The sequence below is a fragment of the Microtus pennsylvanicus genome, chromosome 2 (genome assembly GCF_037038515.1).
Source record: "Microtus pennsylvanicus isolate mMicPen1 chromosome 2, mMicPen1.hap1, whole genome shotgun sequence".
NCBI lineage: Eukaryota > Metazoa > Chordata > Mammalia > Rodentia > Cricetidae > Microtus > Microtus pennsylvanicus.
The window spans coordinates 65,216,368-65,229,734 of NC_134580.1; the positions used below are offsets into that span (position 1 = coordinate 65,216,368).

Genomic DNA, 13,367 nt, shown 5'->3' on the forward strand with positions numbered 1-13,367 from the left:
ATTTCTTGATATTAATCACACGATTTGATATGATACTCTAAATGTGTGGTACCATCTATAAGTGATTTACTATTATTTTATCTTTCTGTGTCTGATTTGCTCCATGTAATAGAATGTTCTCCAGTTCAACCTGTTTTGTCCCATAAATAAATAAAATCCGAAGTGAATTCAGGTTACCAGGCAAGCCCCTTTACCCACTGAGCCATCCCACGAGCTGTTCTGTTGTGACTCTTACCCTTCTGCATTTGAGCCGAGCAATATAGATACATGTTGATCTATGGTTTTTAGAATTTGCTTTTTGAGACAGGGTCTCACTGTATAATTCCAGCTGGCCTCTAACTCACAGGTATCCTTCTGCCTCTGCCTCTCAAGTGCTGGGATGAAAGGAATGTACCTCCACGCCTGGTGTAGCTCTAAGATTAAAATGGTTTAAACACAACTTTACTAAACCAGCACAATTCCTAACTATACTCTAAATTTTTATTCTTATATTCACAAATAAGTATGGTTCGCACCCTGTACCAAAGAAACTTGTCTTGCAACAGAGACCACTACAGAAAACCACAACTCAGAGATCAAGAGCTGTGTGGCGGCCAATCCCAGCTGGCACACGGATAACGTATATCCGCACAGCAGGCTCAGGAGTCACTGCGGAAGACTGGGTGAAAAGATGGTAAAAGTCAGAAAGACAAGAAGGTCGCCATGCGACTGCTAAAAATGCTGCTACACAGACAGCACCCATGACATGTCACAGCTTCCTAAACAAAACCTGAACACCACCAGCAGTGGGCATGCTAACAAGACCACGGAACGCTAGACAAAGACCAACGAGCAAGAGTGAGAAATGACCTTCCTCAGGGAAGAGCCTCCCCATTCCAGTTGGAAACCTCATTTTGTTGGTAAAAATGCAAGGTGTGTCCCTTTAGAACATAATTTGGCAGCTTCTCATAAAGTCACACCTCACCAACATACCACAGCACAAGATGGCCCATTGTCTCTATTTACCCATGCTTTCAGGGAACTCCCATCCCCTGGAAAAATCCAGTGTATTGTCTGTCAGCCCAGATCCTGGATACGCAAACACAAGAGCGTGCATCCACACAATAACTATTTCTTGGATGCTTACGGAGGCTGCATTTTTAAAAGCTGAACACTGGAAACAATCCAACCACTAGCAGCTGATGAATGGGGAACAAATTATGGGACATCCGTACAATGGACTCCCACTAAGTTCTCAGAGGAGGGATCTGCTAGATGAGTCTCAGAATCACACCAAATGAAAGCAACCAGACACAAAAACACTATGTTCTGAATTCTTCTGATTATATGAAATTCAACAAAAGGCAAAATTACATGGCAGGAAGCAGATCAATGGTTCTAGAAGATTGAGGTTAAAAGAAGAAAAAAAAAAAAGAAGGAACCAGCTGTGGAGAGGCCAAAGGGAACCTAGGAGGTTATGGAAGTGCTTACATCATGGTTATGGTGGAGTGATACATTTGCTGAAATTTATCAAGTCGAACCCTTTAAAATTAATGAGTTGTACTGTAAGTTAAACTTTAAAAAGCCATTAAAAAATAAAGGAATGGCATCAAAGAGCTGAAGGAAGGAGTTGTGGAACGCTGTCTTCTGGACAGGCACAGCTGTGGCATTTGGAAAATGTCAGAAGCTGTGGTTACCTATACAAGACCTGTACGAGGTTTGGTGGGCCTGTTAATGTTTCCCCGTGGAGGGGAGACCAGGTTCCAGGCCTTGTCCCCACTGAGGATCTCTAGGTAGCTATGGTTACTAGCAGAGGGGGAGACTTTTTTCTAGTGGTGCAATCATGGTAAGCTGCCCATATTCCTGTATGGACCATTAGAACCCACAATACAACCAAGAGAGAGAGAGAGAGAGAGAGAGAAGAAGGAGGAGGAGGAGGAGGAGGAGGAGGAGGAGGAGGAGGAGGAGGAGGAGGGGGAGAGGGAGGGAGAGGGAGAACCATGAAGGCCAGTGAGATGGATCAGAAAATACAAGTGCTTGCTCTCAAGCCTGGAGATCTGGTCAGGAAGAACCGACTTTACAAGGCTCCCCTCCATGTCTGTGTGAACCCCATTAAAGACTTTAAGACCTGAGAGTAGAAGAGGAATTAGTAGGAAGAGGAAGGGAACAAGCAGGAAGGGAACAAGAGAGCAATGGGGGCAAATGTGGTCCAAAAATATCGGATATGTGTATGAAAAGTCTTAGTGAACTCGTTAGCATCCATAATTAATATGTGCTAATAAAACAGAAAGAATACTCCATACATACACAATAATGGTATTATTAGTATCAGACAATGCAGTTTTTTATACAAAAAGCTGACTCCTGTCCTCAGGTCAATGGTGGTTTCTTGGTTTGGCATTTATAGCTGTTGGCCTCTGAAGACGATGCATCATCTCTGAATGGAAAATGAAGTGGCTTCTGAGGACAGTCCTTTCAACTCCGGGCAAACGAGAACGGCTGTGTGGGAAATAGAGGCCCATTCGCTCTGAGCCGCTTCAGTGACATCAGGGAGCACAGAAAGAATGTTTTTGAAATCATACAAGCGCTTTGACTTTTGTTTTAGCCCTTTTCTCCTGTCCATGAAACAATGAGTTCTTTCATGTGCCTCTCCTAAGAAGCTGGGGCAGAGGAAAAAGGCCACCGAGAGCTGAGGTTCTTCTGATCTCACCATTCTGGTTCACCAGGCAAGAGGGATCCCTCTGGAGCCACAAGCACTTGCTGGGGCCTTGGGCTGAGAGATCTGCCTCCTGATCTTGTGTGTTATAACCCCCTGGGCTTTAATTACCTATAAGAGGCAAGACATGAAAGTGGTGTCTCTATCTAAACAAGACCCAGAGAACCCTGCTATACTGAAGAAATCTACAGGCAAAGTTAATCCCCATTCACATAAAAAAAGGAAGTGGGGACCTGGGAAAATGTCTCAGTGGGTAAAGGCACTCACTGTCAAACCTGACAATCTGAGCTCTAACCCCAAGACCCAAGTGGTAGAAGGAAATCAACTCCCACAAGTTGTCCTCTCACCCCCACATCTGTGCGTACATACACACACATACATACACACACACACACACACACACAATCAGACACACATGCATATACACACATACATACATACACACACAACTACCTAAATACATACAAACACACTAATACATGCACACACTAATACATACATACAAATACATGCACACATAAATACATACAGACACACAAATATATACATATACAAAAATACAGGCATACATATATACATATACATATATATATAATAAATTTTCTAATGTAATTAAGAAAAGAAGTGGGAAGGGGAGTGTTGATTTCGTGCCTATGTCAGGCCAGGCAGGAAGCCCGACATTTTGCAAATTGCCATCTCATTTGTTCCCCACCACCATCCTGCAAAGTAGGTAAGATTTGTGGGGGGATCATTAAGGTTTACAGAAGGAGACCCTCCAAAGACTCAGAGCTAGTTAACTGGTATAAACCAAGAAGACTCTACTCCTGCCACCTCTCAGGCAGCTAGAGCGAGACAGAGAAACATCAGGGCAGCAGCTCTGTCCCCCACAGATGTGGGTCAGCATACGTCAATACATAACTCTGCGTTCACAGACAGCCAGGCAAAGCCGAGAATGAATCTCAGAGGCAGGCCCCTCCTGTCTTCTTTCCTCCTATCTTCAGAACCGCCATCTCCTGCTTGGCCAGCAGGTAGGAAGCAAATGTATGCCAGGACACAAGGCACCCGTGGCACAGAGGAACTAGAAATTTTAGAGCCTGCTTTATTATGACCTGACATGACTGTCTGTGACTCCTATCCAACTCAGCTTGTCCAGACTCCAGCTCAGCACCTCCCTCTTGAGCCTTCCAAGGCCAAAGTCACCCTAGTCCTCCACACCAAGACCAGTAACTGCAAACCCGTTTCCACCCGCCCTCTGCATCCTGGCTGCATTCCTTTTCCTGTCTCTGCTTCCTTTCTGCTTCCTCGCTGCTTCCATGGCTGCAGCCACTTTTGCAGCCCAGGTCTTTGGCGCCCAGCCTCTCCCAGGTGCTGCCGAATGCCCTGTGTGCAGCTCCTTTGCCTGCTTGTGGTCTGTTGATGGCCTCACTGAATAAATGCTAGATTCACACCCCTCCACGGCTGACCACTGGCCATCTCTCCAATAAGGATGTCCTCACATTTACCCTAAGCTCACAATGGAGTCTGAAGTACTGAGACTGCTTTGCAATGGGTGCCTTTGACCTCCAAGGCCTACGTTCTTATTAATCAAGATGGTATTCAGTTCTCTATGTTTGACTCATGGGTCACCAGGCAGTAAAATGTCCTCAGGTTTTTACAAGGATTGACCTCCAAACACCACAGATGGGCTTGTCGGCTGTCAGTACTTCATTATTTATTATTTATTCTTCTTGCTACCATGAATCTCTTCCTGCATAGACATGAGCTACCATTTTGGACAATATCCTGTCATCTATATCCCCCACCTGCTGGCTTCCAAATTTTATAGATAGGTTGGTAGATAAGCAATGTGTTGGATAAATGACTATTTAATAAAAGATCAACAAATGTCAAAGCAAACTGGTTGACCAAGTCCATGTCTTTCCTTATTACATTGGTTAGATATAGACATGCAGACAACCCTCATAGAAGGTTCTCATTTTCCTAACAGCAGGATCCTCACCTGCAATTTCCTTTTATGCTGTGAGACAATGGTCTTGTACTCTGTAAAGATTTGTCACTTGTACTGGTTTAATAAAATGCTTATTGGCCAGTAGCCAGACAGGAAGTATAGGTGGGGCAAACAAAACAGGAGGATTCTGGGAAGAAAGAAGGCTCAGTCTACAGTCATCACCCAGACACAGAGGAAACAAGATGAAACTGCCACACTGATAAAAGGTACTAAGTCACATGGCTAACATAACAAGAATTATGAGCTAATTTAAGATGTAAGAGTTAATAAGAAGCCTGAGCTAATAGACCAACCAGTTTATGATTAATGTAGACCTCACTGTATTTCTTTGGGACAGAATGGCTGCGGGACCAGATGGGACGGAAATCTCAGGCAACACTTTTAAAATAAAAAATTAAAACATACACTTATTTATTGTATTTATGTGTGAATGTTTTGCCCCCATGTATATGTATGCATCATGCTCATATAGTGCCCTCAGAAGTCAGTAGAGGGTGTAGGGTCCCCTGGAACTAGAGTGACGAGTGGTTATGAGCCACCACCGGGGTGCTGGGAACCACACTCTTCTGCAGGAACAAGTTGTCTTAACCACTGAGCCATCTCTTCAGCCCTTCATATGCAATATCTTTCCTTTTAAAAATTATTTTTACTTTTATTGATTCTTTTATTGATTACCTTTATGGATTTCACATCCTGCATTCTGATCCTCCTTATCTCACTGTCTTCTCGAATATGCCCTCTGCCCCAGAAAACCCCCAAAATCAAAACCAAATTTAAAAGAAAAACCAAAAACAAAGAAAGAAAACCGAACCAAAAATGGACAGAAAAAATTTTAAAAAAGAAGACTCTTGTCTTGGAAACTGTAGTGTGGCCCAGTGAGTCTCAGTTCACCCTCAGTCTGCTCATCTCTGCTCACTTGCAATGTCTTGACAACCCAGACACATCCTTTTTAAAGACTAAAGATAAACTATCAAAATTCTTATAATAATGTGTCAGCTGTTATAGATCTATATTGAAAACATTTTAAATTGTAAAATAGTGCTTTTTGATGTAAACTATTCTTTGTTCTTGTTTTTAGTGTAGTCCCGGTTGGCTTGGAACTCACTCTGTAGACCAGGTTGGCCTCAAACTCAGATCTGCCTGCTTCTACCTCCTGAGTGCTGGGTTTAAAGGCGTGCACCATCACTGCCCAGCTGACAGAAAATATTCTATGAAACAAAGTTCTCTGTTTCATAAAACGATGTTTTTGAATGCTACTCTAACACAGATGGCGTATTAACACTAAAGATGCCTTCTGGGGTTCTCAGCAGCTTCCCTTCTGGGCTGTTTGGGACACAGCCAGTTTTGAGTCCATATATTATATGTCACTAGAAATCTTATCCCCGGCCAACAGTCCTAATTTATAAACCATAAAGGCAGTCAGAGTTCCAGTATGTTCCGAGTCCATACTATCGACAACTTAGCTGCACATCCTGTCGCTCTTATAAAGTCATCCTTAAGGGGCCGAGAGATAGCTCAGGAGGTAAGAGCACGCGCTGCTCTTCCAGAAAACTGAAGTTTAGTTCCCAGAACTTATTCTGGCAATTCCCATAATTTCAGATCTAGGGGATCTGATGTCTTTTTCTACGTTGCCCATGAATATACACATACACACGCGAGCATGCTCCCATGCACACACACACACATGAGCATGCTTCCATGCTCGCACACACATATGTACACACGCGAGCATGCTCCCATGCACACACACACACACACACACACATGAGCATGCTTCCAGGCTCACACACACATATGTACACACACACGCATGCTCCCATGCACACACACACACATGAGCATGCTTCCATGCTCGCACACACATATGTACACACACGCATGCCCCCATGTACACACACACACATACACACGCGAGCATGCTCCCATGTACACACACACACACACAAGCATGCTTCCAGGCTCGCACACACATACATATACACACACGCATGCTCCCATGTACACACACACATGAGCATGCTTCCATGCTCGCACACACATACATATATATGCACGCATGCTCCCATGTACACACACACATACACATGCAAGCATGCTCCCATGTACACACACACACACACAAGCATGCTTCCAGGCTCACACACACATACATATACACACACACATGCTCCCATGTACACACACACACAAGCATGCTTCCAGGCTCACACACACATACATATACATACACGCATGCTCCCATGTACACACACACACAAGCATGCTTCCAGGCTCACACACACATACATACACACACACACATGCTCCCATACACACACGCGCGCACACATTATCTAAATGACTTTTACAGTATAAAGCACTATTCAACTCCTATCATAATGATGTTGCACACTCAAGACTAATTACTGAGTTTTAAGTGGAAATTCCTGGCACTTTTAAACTCAACTGATTTCTGTAAGCACCCCCAAACAATCACAATTGGGGTCATTTTGGCAAACATGCCTTCCTTGAACAATACTTGGCTCAAAATACAGTTGACAAAACTCCCTTCGAGGACTCAAGTGTAAGTCAGTTCCTTCTCTTGCAAGCAATCACATTTTAGGAAAACCCATCACCACACTGTGATAGACATGGTAACATCTCCCCACACTGAGTCTGGGTCTCTGCCTGCAGTTTGTCTCCTATGCTTATGTCTTCCTGTCCATCCCCCATAGTCACAGCCCTAGATCTAACCTGCAGCCACACCAAAAATGCAAAGGCCAGAAAGGTGACTGTCAAGTTTTGCCAACACAAGGTAGGACAGTCCTTCAAAAATCCTGCTTCACAGAAAACCTGTCTGATATTTTAGGATTTTAGGCCTGTAGGTCAAAAATTGATGCCCCAATGTTTGAGATGATGAAGTGAGCCTTCATTTTCCTCATGGGCTCAATGTCATCACAAGAATCTGAGAGACAGTGATGGGAGAAGGGCAATTAGAAGGGAGGGGCAGAGGGAAAGAGGTATCAGGGGGACAGGCTAACTGGGAAGGACAGAAATGCAGAGACTGAGTGAGAGACAGAACAGAGAGATTGGAAGATGCTCTTCTTGCGTTTGAAAATGGAAGGAGAGACTCAGAGCCAACGACGCAGGAAGTCAGAAACCACAAGGGGCCACGTTTTCCCTGGAGCTGACAGAAAGAATGTGCCCTGCTGATGCTTCCATTTAACCCCTGGGGAACCCATTTCAGCTTCTGAGCTCTGGGGCTGCCAGACAATGAATTAGTGGAAAGCCATTACACGTGTGGAGGCTTGTTTCAGCGGCCATGGGGAGCTCTTACAACAACCCTAAGTGGCAATGAGTATTCCAACAGTGGCTTCCCCGCCAGGGCTCTTAGAACCTGCTTAGTCACTGCTTTTAATGCACAGCTATTTCGTGAAACTGCCACTTTCAACCAGCTCACTCTGCAAGCTAGAGTCCTGGACAGATTCACATTAACTACATTTGATCCACAGAACCTACGACATTATCTAGGACCGTCTCTCACCTGCTGGAGGAGTGATCTAACCAAAACCAAGGTGATGGTAAGCACCAAGCATTTGCTCAGAGCCAGCCACTGCATGAAGCATTCCTTGTGTGTAAGCTAGGTCAGCTTTCCCAGCATTCCTACTCCTGGTTTATAGATGAGGAAACTGAGGCACAGGGCCCACAGCACTTTTAAAGTCTTTACAGGCGTGAGGAGCTGGGACAGATATTAAGAACAGTGCTTTGAGTTGTAGCCTCCTCATCTGTCCAGGTCACTGTCATTTCACCACTGACAGGGGCTGAGGGCTTAGCCCAGCCCTGCCACCAAGCCACCTTCCGGGTGTGGTGACTGTGACTGCTGAACTGTCTTAACTGTCCTGCCGAATTCAGAGATGACCTCACGGGCTCCAAGGCCTGGCCAGACTCTTGGTAGAGCATCCAGCACTGCTTCCTAGCAACACTACAAGCACCACTCTCTGGGGTATCAGCCCTCCCCACGGTCTTAAACAGGGAAGGGAGTCCTGCTTAGCTTCCCCCCAGAGAACTGGGACTCCCAGGACAGAAGGCTACGCATGGTATAGAACCAGCAAGCAAATTCCAGGGGACTCCTAGAGAGGCCCTGGTTGCCCTGGCAGCTCTCACCTCTGCATGGAGTCCTAGCATCTCCTTAGCCACTGCCCACTCAGCCAGCTTTCCCGGAGACTACTAAGCCTTCTCTCCTTCCCCACCCCCACATCTCTCTATGCTCCTAGGCAAACTGCATTTTTTTCCCAGACTCTCCAGTGGTTTATATTCCTCCCCTGTCTTTCAAAGAGCAATATCGCTTTGCTTTTTCTAAAATCTTAAGCATGATTTCAATTGTCTTTTTTCCTTTTTTTTTTTTTTTTTGAGAAAGGGTCTCATGTAGTTCAGGTTGGCTTTGGACTTTCTATATAACTAAAATGACCTTGAATTTCCAATCCCCTGACATCTCTACATTTCAAGTGCTGTCAGAGAAGGATGGTCTTAGCTAGTAGGAGATGAGGGCTGGCCAATTGTCAAGGGTGTCTCAGATTTCAATTATGCTATGGTACCTCCAGCAATGAATCTCAGGCTTAACGGTTCCTGACTGCCTGGGTCTGGACTCCAGAGCCAGGACCTGCAGAACCCTGGCTTATAGAAAAGAGTTGGCTGGTAGTATAGGGGCTTAAGACTGAATCCTATCGACTGGAATAAAAGTAGGAAGAGAAGGAAAACAGAAGATGAAAACCTGCGGGCATTAATTAGCCTTCAGAGATGTAGAGGAAAACTTCCCGGGGGTGGAAATCCACCTTGGTATCTTGATTGGCTTTGTGAAACTATCCCTTTGAAAGCAGGCAGGGGCAATGGTGCTAGAATGGATTTTGGCACAAAGCCCTATTAACAAATATAGACTACCTGCTTTTTTAGGTACTCAAGAGGTATTTCCCTAGAAAGGGGGTGGGGTGGGCGTGAATTCACTGTTCACGGGACGTTATTCTTTTCCCAGAAAGGTGGGCGGCAGAGCTCACTAACCGTAGAACTACTCTCTGGACTTCTGTTGAATCTCGTTTAATCCTGTAGGCATTATAATCCCCACAGGATGGGTGAGGAAACGGAAGCAAACGGTTGATGGTTATCTCCAAGCACTCCAGCCTGTAAGCTTGGCAGCTGGAGTATGAATGAGGCCGAACTGGTTCCCAAGCATCTGGTCTTCACTCGGGCTTTCCAGCCTCATTGTCCGTTCCTCAAAGGCTGATGGGAAGTGCACTCTGCGGATGCGTTGTGAGAGTGCCACAGTTCTCACTGTTGACTCGTAATTGGGTTTGTTCAGGATAGTGGAAGCATGTCCCTGAGCTGAGCATCTCCCAGGACATCTCCCAGGACACCTACTCCCTTACCAAGGGCTGTCTCCATATTTTTCTGTCCTCTCCCCAAACTGTTCTCCAGGTTTCCAGCAACTACCACAAAATGCCCTCTTCCTATCCCTCTCTGCAATGCAAGGAAGTCGGAGCAATTATAGAGAACGCAAAGGAAACCCAAACGACCCTGGCCTTGCGATAACAGTCTACAAGGGGGAACAGAGTTATTTTCTACCTGGTAATTAGAACTGTCACTACAAAACCGCTCAACAAGTCCCCAGTTCCCTAGTCGGTGTGGTGAGGGTCTGTGTGTCCCTGCGGCGGGGTACAGCGCCCCCGCGGGGCACTCGGAGACCACTGCTGCGCCGTGCGTCCTGCGCCTGGCCCGGCGTGGCGGGACTTCTCCCGGCTGAGGGGACCCAGCAGTGCCACCTCCCTCACCCACGCTCCCCAATGAACAGCGGCTCCCCCACTGCGCCACGTGCGTGCGTCTGTCGGTCAGTGGGTCGGTCTGTCCGCGCCCGGGGCAGCGCGCCGCGCTCACCTGCAGCCACCGCCGCCGGCACCAGGAAAGCGAGGCAGGGGCGCAGCCGCGTGGGTCTGTCTTGGTCGTTCGCCGCCTCGCCCCGCTGACGACCGCAGCGCTCCTGGAGCACCGCTCCCGGGACGCGACGAAGAAACCCGCGCCAACGCCGTGTCCTGAGCCGCCGCCTGCAAGTCCCATCCCAGAGCGCTCCCCGCGCTTGCTGGCTGCCTGAGAGACTCTGGGCGAGGGCGGCGCGGGGAGGCGGTACCGCGCGAGGGTGGGGAGCGGACGGGCGGGCGGGCGGAAGGAGGGGTGTCCTCTTTGGGGATGGGGAAGGCGGGGAGAGGCGGCGGCCAGAGCTGCCCCACCCTGCAGACAGCCCCCAACCCTGACCGTGGTCGCGCTCCCGGCATGCTGGCAACCTCACTCTCCCTGTGCGTCCCCAGCCGGAGTGGGATGGATGGGTCTCCAGAGGCAGGAGCAACTGGAGGCTTTAGGCGCTTGTTGGTCGGGGGTGGGGGTGGGATTCCTGGTAACAGTAGTCATAGCAGGAGTACTATAACCTGAACTGGAGACTATTTTTTTGGCTAGAGGCATCCATCGACCACGACGATGAAGAAAGAAGTGGTGAGGATTGAAGATGGAGTGCCAGGAACTGTCTTGGCAGTCTGGGGCGGCCCCTCCAGTGCCAATTCACATTAACAGTATCTATCCACTGGCCTTGGACCAGTCCCTGGGGTGGGAGAGGAGATTAGAATGCCAAGGTTCCTCCCCTGAAGGGGCAGAGTCTAGTTCAGGCAAGACTTAAAGAAATTATGGGCAAGACTTCTGTAACTTTGTTAGGTGAGGGGAACCTTACCTGAGCCAGCGGCCTTCCTTGGAGGGACAGAGAAAATAGGCCTGATCAGTAGCAGGGAAGCGAGCTGATTACCCCAGTCTACCGTATCTGGGCTGACAGGATACAGTAGGCAGGGATATTTCCCAATAAAACCCTGAATCCTATCGTCCAGCTGCTAAGCCAATACACCCCATCCGGGTTTTACCAAACCATCAGGGAAAATCAGAGCTAACTATATATTCAACGTGTCCATGCTTTTGGCTGCCTGTGTTTTGTAAGTACCCTACAACTCCTATTCGATGAGAGGCGGTCCCTGGAGCACAAATAAGTGTCCTGTGCAAGACCTATTCCTCCCCAAAGCTCCAGGCGTGGGTAATTAAAATCTCAGCCACGGGCAGTGGTGGGTGCATGCACACCTTCAGCCCTGGCACCCAGGAGATAAAGTGGATCTCGGTGCGTATGAGGGCAGTGTAGTCTACACGGTGATTCCAGGCCTGCTGAGGTGCCATAGTGAGGCAGTCAAACACAAAACAACAAAAACGTAAAATAAAGGGTCGGCACACTCAGGCCTTGCTGCCAAGAAATAAGCAGAGGCTCACCTGAATCTTAGGCCCACAGGCGGGCGGCTGCTGCTGCTGCTGCTGCTGCTGCTGCTGCTGCTGCTGCTGCTGCTGCTGCTGGCAGCCTGCATCTATCAGAAATGTTTTCCTTTGGTCTTTGGGAGGAAGAAGGTGGAGGTCATAAAATAGAGCAAAATCTCCAGGAAATGTTTGGTCTTGGATCCCACAGAACAAAATTCTTCCTGAGTTGGAGCCAGTGAAAACCCCCAAAGGGTTGGAAAAGCTGAGCTAGCTACAAATTATGGAAACGTATTTGTAATACGCATCTCTAGTCCAAGACACCCGTAGGATCCAGTCATTTACCAGGGAAACTATAATCTGGAAATGCTTCGGATTTTTAAGGAGGCTCTGGCTTAATAATGATCCCCATTATCTGGTTTGGGCCGGTTAAAACGGGTGTTCCCCGCCCTCCAGGGAGTTCTGTGGGAATTCTTCGGAATAGGAAATCTTGGGTGGAGCAGGGTTGAGGGCAAGGCAGAGGGGTCAGGCGAGTGGTTCTGCTTGGTGGGATGCTCTTCAGGTCTGCAAATAAATAAATATAAATAAATAAAGATAGTGAATCAAACGCAAGTTCAGTGAAATACAGAGTCAGAGCACGGTTTACCTCTCTGGTGCCTCGTACAGGGCAAGGCAATAAATGGAAATTGATGAGAAGGACTCTTGGAGGAAAGGCCCAGATCTGCTTTCTGCCTGGGGCTCCGCTGTAGATGTGCAGAAAACCTCATTTAAAAGAAGCACGGGATGAAATTTCTAGGTCACATGACCAAACCAGAGTGAAGGCAGCAGAAGCCAACAGAGTTCATGAGGTAACCATTTGGTCAGACATTGGTAGCGAGGCTGCAGGTCCACTGGCCTTGCTCTGTCTCCACAGAGGGTCTTCCCTGGTTACTGTTTTGTCAACTTGAGAAGCGTCTGGGAAGAGGGAATTGAGAAAATGCCTCCATCAGACTGGCCTGCAGGCAAATTTACAGGGGAATTTTTCTTGATTGATGATTGATATGGGAGAGTCCAGCCTACTATGAGTGTTGCCTAGGTTGTATTTTAAAAAGCAAGCTGAGTGGGCATAGACAGTTGGGTCTTTGAGTTCAAGACGAGCCTGGTCTACAAAGAGGGAGTTCTAGGGCAGTCAGGAATACACAGAGAGTCCCTATCTCAAAAAATAAAAAATAAAAATAAATAAACAAAAGAAGAAAGTAATGGAGAAATCCAGTCATTAGCATTCCTGCATAGTCTCTGCTTCAGTTCCTGCCTCTGGATTCCTGTCTTGACTTACCTCGGTGGACTGGAACCCAGGGTATGTAGAACAAACAAACCCTTTCC

The 13,367-nt window shown here is 47.2% G+C and overlaps 1 protein-coding gene across 2 annotated transcripts in view; it reads right to left on the reverse strand.

The window, feature by feature from the left end:
* Positions 1-10,854, reverse strand: part of Matn2 (matrilin 2) — a 112,947-nt gene extending 102,093 nt beyond the window's left edge. The window contains exon 1 of one of the 2 annotated variants that reach the window (XM_075961220.1): positions 10,608-10,854. The gene's annotated coding sequence lies outside the window, so the exon portion shown is untranslated. The remainder of the gene's footprint in view (positions 1-10,607) is intronic. The other variant, XM_075961218.1, reaches the window with a different exon arrangement.
* Between the last annotated feature and the right edge of the window lie 2,513 nt (positions 10,855-13,367).